This window comes from Hyaena hyaena, unplaced genomic scaffold (genome assembly GCF_003009895.1).
Source record: "Hyaena hyaena isolate Hyena2069 unplaced genomic scaffold, ASM300989v1 scaffold_15, whole genome shotgun sequence".
NCBI lineage: Eukaryota > Metazoa > Chordata > Mammalia > Carnivora > Hyaenidae > Hyaena > Hyaena hyaena.
In genome coordinates this window covers 3,162,414-3,170,074 of record NW_024080647.1, presented here as the reverse complement: position 1 = coordinate 3,170,074, position 7,661 = coordinate 3,162,414, and the positions used below count along the sequence as shown (strand labels likewise).

The 7,661-nt window shown below is 43.2% G+C and overlaps 1 long non-coding RNA gene across 1 annotated transcript; it reads right to left on the bottom strand.

The window, feature by feature from the left end:
* Positions 1-1,255: 1,255 nt before the first annotated feature.
* On the bottom strand, positions 1,256-6,056 carry LOC120222116. The gene is made up of 3 exons (XR_005525968.1): positions 6,007-6,056; positions 5,181-5,268; positions 1,256-2,243 (listed from the first exon to the last, which is right to left on the bottom strand). It is a non-coding gene; the product is annotated as an uncharacterized LOC120222116 (long non-coding RNA).
* Positions 6,057-7,661: the final 1,605 nt, after the last annotated feature.

The following is a 7,661-nucleotide window of genomic DNA, read 5'->3' as shown; positions in this document are numbered from 1 at the left end:
ATATCGTCCAAGACCAATTTGTCCAAGCGAGGGAACTCTGTGGACTGTGGACGAGCAACATAAATTTCTTTTTCCCAAAATAAGAGAATCAGATGCAAAACGCAGCTTTCAGAGGTATCGTGGAGATTCCTGAAAGTCCTTGGAGGATGTGGGATTCTAGAAGTTAGTGAACTTAACATATCCACGTATGCAGATTTTACATAAGTTACGGTTATATTAGTGGTGCCAGGTGGGTAAAAAGTAATTCTAAAATGTGGTTTGTCAGGGGCCAGGGTTAAATCACTGGCAATGGTCCTTATGCCATCGCAGACTGCACCCTACAAGGATGTCAACTGCTTACTCACCACAGAGAGAGAATGCATTCTCCACCAGATACCCCATCTCACTGACACACGTTTGTCATATTCTGATTTGCTTTGATTTGAGGTCCGGAGCAAATGTAAATGAATGCTGTCCAAAGAGTAGTCATGATTGGTGCGCCTGTGTGGCTCAGTCGGGTAAGCCTTTGACTTGGGCTCAGGTCATGATCTCAGAGCTCCTGGGTTTGAGCCCTGCATCTGGCTCTAGGCTGACAGCTCAGAGCTTGGAGCCAGCTTAAGATTCTGTCTCCTTCTCTCTCTCTCTCTCTCTCTCTCTCTCTCTCTCTGCCCCTCCCTTATCTCAAAAAGTAATAAAAATATTTTTAAAAAAAGAATAGTAATGATAATAAAACCATTAGGTCGAGTGTAAGTCTCTGACCAAGTCTGTGTGGTCATGCTTCTTTGGAAACTATTTTCGTTGTATTTGTAACAGATGGTCCAGGTAAGTATACCACTAAGCACTTCCTTCTCCTCACCTGCAACAGTCTGCCAACCCTTACATCCTACTGGACAGCCTGAGAGCCACACCAGTCTATCTGTACATCCTGAACTCGACATACTGTTTATGCCCTCCCCACCTGCCCCTAAATTTATCTCTACTGTTCTCAAAGCCTAATGTCCTTCCCATTCCTCTTTCCAGCTTGGTAAACTCCAGTCTTGTCCTTTTAAATCTCTGCTCATTGACAAGGCCTTTCTTGGCCCCTTCACCCTACCTGTTTACCTGCCTGGGTTAGTATTTTTCTCACTGCCATCGGATTATCTCTTCACGGGTCTACCTGGCCCCCCTGGACAGTGAATTTCATAAAAGCATTTCAATGTCGCCAATGTTTCAGACAGTGCCCGGCCTAATGTTGGATGGATAGATGGTCGGACTTGGAAATAAAGGCACACAGGTTTTATTTTTGGCTATTTATCCTTTGACTTGAGTGGAGCAACGTGTTGATACAGGACCCATCCTACTTTCCAGGAAGCTCCTCATTCTTAGTCTTAAGGCAAAGCTCAAAGGGATTGGCCATGCCTCCGTTTTGCAGATGTAGTCAAATCCCTCATGTTTTCATTCAATAGGCATTTACAATGTTCTTACCATGTGCCAGGTTCTTCCTTGCCATGCATCACAACCCAAATTCTTGAATCAACCCAAGGGGATTTCTAGGAGTGCCCAGGGTCCAGGGGCAGCCTCACTTCCGCAGCCCTGTTAGCAGTCAGTTCCCTGCAGTGACCAAGAGACTTTAGAGGAAGCCAAAGAATCCCCCATCTCAGGAAGGAGTCTGGGACTCCTGCCCACTGATAGCACCATTTGGCAAATCCTTAGCTCTTTATAAATGCCTCAAATCCTTGGCGGAAGTAGGTGGGGTATCAACTCAATTCTCAGGTAAAACAAAGCGCCACCCTGTTCAGCCTCCTCTGCCACCACTCCCCACCCTGTTCCGGGTCCTCCCTTGATGCTGCAAGTTAGCAGGTCCTGTGTCCACTGGACCACAAGCAAGGAAAGGGGCTTGGTTTGCTGCCACATATCTGGCACACAGTAGGCCAGCAAGAATGTTCCTTAGATGAATTAGCGAATGAGATGTCATATCCTTGTCTTTGCTCATGATATCTCCTGTTTGGTGTGCCCTTCCAGCTTTCTTCAGCCTAACTCTTACTCATCCAGCAAGACAGCTCAAGCATATTGTCCTATAGGAAATCTTCCTTGAAGCCCCCGGGCTGGACTGAACTCCCTTCCTCTGGGTTTTCCTGCAACTCTGTACCAAGGCTTCTCTTTCACCAACCACGACACGCTGCATTTATCTGTTACATGTCTGCTTCCCACACCGGATGTCAAGATCATGAAGACAGGATCCATATGCTATTCATCTTCATACCCTCACCTCCTTGGCAAGGCATCTGGAACACAGAAAGCTCTCTATAATGATTTGTCAAGTTGAACTAAACAACCCCAAATGGATGCAGATTGGGTCCTACCAAATGTGATAGCTGATTCATTCGGTCATTTGGCAAGTATTGATTGAGTGCCTCTGAGGTGCCAAGCACTGTTCTAGGTATTGGGGGATCCAGCACTGAGCCAAACAGACAAAAATAACGGTAAGGACAATGCCTGTCAATTAGACATGACCCAGATATTTTACCAGGCTCGTTAAGTGGTGTATAGAGTCAATATGGAAACCATTTCAAACTTCAGCTTTAACCATAGTACGATTTAAGGAGGGCAAGAAATTCAGGGTCCCAATAACTCCACAGTCTCTTTTCCCTGGGTTTTAGTATCCCCACCTATATAATGGTTACATGCTATAATCTCCCATGAGATATGTTGATATATATCTATACAGGGTCCTCTGAAATTCCTTGTACAATGTTAAATCTCAATAATTTGCCTAGAAACACTTTACAAATAGCACTAAGTATTCCAAGGCTTAGAAAACACTTCACAATGGCACAAAGTACAATTTAAATCCCATAATACATAAAAAATTAAAGTCCAATCAGCTTTCAACTCACTTGAAATTCACTTTGCCTTTAAGTGTCATATATGGACTTCTTTGATCATACCCACTACCTCTGTTACATTTAACAAACTTTGATTGAGTCCCTCTAGTGTGTTAGGCACTGTGGTAGGCATGAAAGAAAACCAAGATTAATAGGACATGATCTTAACCTTTATAGTGCCCCCAGTTTAGTGGGAGAGACTGAAACGCACCTCACCTGCTGAAACACGTGAGACCGGGCAGAGCTGCAACCCAAGTATACACAAGATGCTATGGGAACACAGAGGACAAGCATGTTCATCCTACCCAGGGAGGTATTGGGAAGGTTTGGCGGAAATGGTGATGCCTGAGCCACTCCTGACCCATAAGTATGGTTTGGCAAACGGTGAAAAGAAGGGAAAGGATGGGCTGGAAAAAGAAGGGACATGGGCACAGTGATGGGAGATACATGACCCATTCAAGGAGGGTATATGTGTGTATATTTATATATATGTATATGTATATATATATGTATATATATAGGGTATATGTATGTGTATACATACATATATATATACATATATATACACATATATATATACACACATATATATATATATATCATAGGCATATATATATATCATAAGCAGCTGGAGCAAATGTAATGGAGAGAAGAAAGTTGGAAAGGTGAACTGGGCTCTGATGGTGAAGGATAGTGACCGATAAGTTACATTTTTATCCTGGAGATAATGGAAAATACTATTAAAGCTTAAAGGTTTTAAGATTATATGATGCCTTGGGGCACCTGGGTGACTCAGTGGTTGACTGATTTCTGCTCAGGTCATGATTTCAAGTTGGAGAGTTCGAGCCCCGTGTCAGGCTCTGTGCTGATGGCTCAGAGCCTGGAGCCTGCTTTGGATTCTGTGTCTCCCTCTCTCTCTCTCTGCCCCTCCACTGCTTGTGCTCTGTCTCTCTCTGTCTCTCTCTCTCAAAAATAAATTTAAAGATTTTTTTCGATGTCTTTATGTATATATATATGTGTTATACATGTATTATATTCTATCATATTATTATACTATATGTGCTAATATACTACATATATTCATATACTTATATGTACTAATATACTATAATATACACTAATATATATTATATTAGTATTTATTATAGTGTACTCTATTATATTTTATATCATACTATATATGCATGTATTATACTTTTTGTATTATGCATATTATAAGGACATAGTTATAATATTCTGCCACCAAAAAAATGCATAAAGACAAATACTATTGGCCTTTTGTGGACTGTTTACTGTTTACTGAGGTGCTGGGCGAAGGTACTGTCACATTTTATCTTCACAACAACCCTGAGATGAAGGTATCATGAGGCCCATTTTACAGATGTAGCAATGGAGGCTCCACATGGGTAAGTCCCCCAGCTAGTCTGTAGCTCTTGAATGCAGGTGAAACTGACGCCAATCACCTCTCGGCTGTGGCAGCAGCTTGACCAAACAATTAACAAACTCATTAAAGAGGGGTTTACATAAAATCCTCTTCTCTGTCTTCGTATATATCACAGGTTTTTAAATGTTCACGCTCTTTAACCCAGTAATGAGATTTCTGGGAATAAATCTTAAAGAAATAATCAGAAATTCACCCAAAGATAAGCACATCAAGATGTCTACTGCTAAGGGCTCAGTAGGAGGGAAAGGGTCCATTGTGAAATGATGGAGTATTACATAAGCATCAAAATTATGATTGCATGGGATAGAAGATTGTAAATACATAATCTCAACTATGTAAAGAAAATGCACAGCAAAAAAAGAGAACAAAGAACACAAAAGACACATGTCAAACGTAATTGGTGACCCCGGGACGGGATGAAGCTTTTTCCCTCCTACACATTCCAAATTTTCTACATATGAGCACTTCATTCTCTTTCTTTTTGAGATATTACTTTTATGTAATCTCTACACCCATTGTGGAGCTTGAACTTACAACCCCAAGTTCAAGAGTTGCATGCGCTACTGACCGAGCCAGCCAGGTGCCCCTTGAGCACCTCATTTTTGAAATCAGGAAAAAAAATTTTTTTAATCCATCCTCTGTCGTTTTTAAAGACATGTCAGCTGGATCAGTCTGGGCAGTCAGAGAAATGACAGATGTCTACAGCCAAGTCACTTCTCTGCCACTTGATCCTAGAGTATCTTTAGATCAAAACATTGACTGAGCTGATATCCTGGCCAGGACGTGCAAGGGTCTGAATTCAAATCATTCCATGTACTCACAGGGCCTCAAATATTCAAACGATGCAGAACCGTGCATCTTAAAATCAAAAATGTAAATTGCGACGTTCTTACCATTTGTTTCATGAGCACTTCTGTTAAATACTAGCACGTTTGTTCCTTACGGTGACTGTGACCTTGTTCGATTTTCAGGGAGCTAGGGCTGGAAAAGAAAGAACAAAGCCAGAACTTTGGGGCCCAATCTAGGAAACCAACTGTCTGTTTAGGCACTGAAACTTTACTATAAGATTGGTGGGCCCTCTCAGTGGAATTAGAGCTCAAGCTAATAACCCAATTTGGAATAATTTAAAGCTCTTTTTAGGGGAGTTTTTTACTCAATTGGGCTCATTATGCATGGGTTTAATGTGTAACAATTTGTTCTTGAAAGCTAACATTATTGTTGGCAATAAAGATAGGAAGTGGAAATAAGTTTCCAATATGTAAAGCAGATTTATTTCTCGTTTCATATGGACTTGTTCCGGGTCTCTGCTTATGAATCACACCATGCTCCCTGCAATAAGATGCTGTCCATGCAGTTGGTTATGATAAATGGCCTGTAATTGTGAATCTGATATTGGTTTTCAATATTGAATTTATCATTCTGTCCTCTTAACAGATATTAAATACTTTTAACAATTTATCCATTTGCCTGATCCATCTGTGATTTTTCAATATGTAAAATTTATTAGTTTCCTAGTTTTTTGAGATTTTAACAGTCGACAACATCATTAATAATGCTGAGTAATGGAGCTGACCTCTTTTAAACCTCGTTCCCTTCCACTAATCCAGAACATCCAAATTGAATCAAAATGTATTCGATTTAGGGACCCGAAAAAGAGAACGGGCCGAGGCAGGGTGCCTGGTCTGAATGGCGGCTCCCACAGGCTGGTCATCCCTCTACCTTGTCACCTCCAAGCTAATGCAAAAAGGCCATGTGCACCTTCACCGCCACCTCCTCCTCCTCCTCCTCCTCCCTTTGAATGAGCCAGCTCAGCAGCCCTCCACTCCCTCGGCTGCCTCAGTTTCTTCAGCACCGGGTGATTGATGATAATAATAATGCTGCTTGTCTGGCTCCCTCATGGAAAGCGCTTTGTGAATTAATAGAAGCAAGCAGGCTGTGCACTTGGAGAGCCCCCTCCAGGATGGCTCCATTGCCATCCCGGCCCGCGCATCCAGCTCGGCTGGGAAAGACTCCTGCCCTTCATATTTGGGATACTGCAAAAAGAAAGACAGAAATCAGGCTGGGTGAAAGAAAAACAAGGCTGTGTGAAACACTGGCAAAGCAAAACTTACCCTGCCTCGTGGTCCCATGTGTTTACGGCCACCCCAAGCGTGTTGCCGCCAGAACAGCACGGAATGAATCTAGCACAAGGTCAAAATTGGGGGCTGTGTTTTTTTGCTGGGCTCCGTTGTGGCTGGAGTTTGTAGCCCACAGGGCTATTTCTCACAGTTTCTGTATCATCCACTGTGTTAAGTGGCCACCTGGAGGCACAACGGCTTACAGAACTGAGCTGGCAAGGTCAGGGAACACACTGGCCGCCAGCTGCAGGGGTCCTTCAGCCAGGGCCCCAGCGGCGGATGGAGCCAGGCCAGTGCACACAGGTAGAAGGTCAATGAGCCTCATGACAGGCCAGGAGAGAAACAGCAGCCTGAAGAAGGGTCCAGCCGAGTTTCCCGGTCACACTTAGGGAACACAGAGGGTCACATTCTCAGGACCATCCCAAGATGAGCAGCCCCCTGCTGCCTCTGACCTTCAGAGAGTTGAAAAATAACGGCCTTTCCTTCCCCTGAGGCCTAATCCCATATTCTTGCAGCAGCCTGATTGACTTTCAATCTAATGCAAATCAGCTTCCTTGGAAATTTTGTCTATTTAAGGATTATGGGCCATGATCAAACTATCAGAAGAAACTGGGAGCCATCAATAGGGTCAGTGAGAGGTGACAAGTTTCCAAAGGGCTCCTGTGTCAAGAAGAAACTTGCCTTTTGAACCAAAAGCCAGAGGGCCACCTGGTTCCAGATCTGGATTATGAGGATCCATATCAGATCAATTGTCTGTCCCAGCTGAGACCAGAAGCCAAGTCTCCAAACTTGCTATGTGATGCTCTTTCTGCGCTGCCAGGGCATGATTTACAAATGGCCCCAAATACCAGGCATTTCAGAACCATTTGTAGATTCAGCTTTTACTCCTCGGTCTCAGGCTGTACTTCTTACATCAATGGCTAACCACCCTTCAAAGCCATCTCTCAAACAAAAGGTAATTTTAACCTGACTGATGTTTAATTGAGTACCTGAGTGCCTAGATGCTTCGCACTTAAACTGCTATGGAGATACAAAAAACATATGAAATACAGTCTCCAGGGGCATCTGGGTGGCTCAGTCGGTTGAGCATCCAACTTCATCTCAGGTCACAATCTCGTAGTTCATGAGTTCAAGCCCCACATGGGGCTCTCTGCTGTCAGCACAGAGTCTGCTCCGGGTCCTCTGTCCCCCTCCCTCTGCCCCTCTCCCTGCTTGTGTGCTCTCTCTCCCAAAAAATAAACATTTAAAAAATAATAA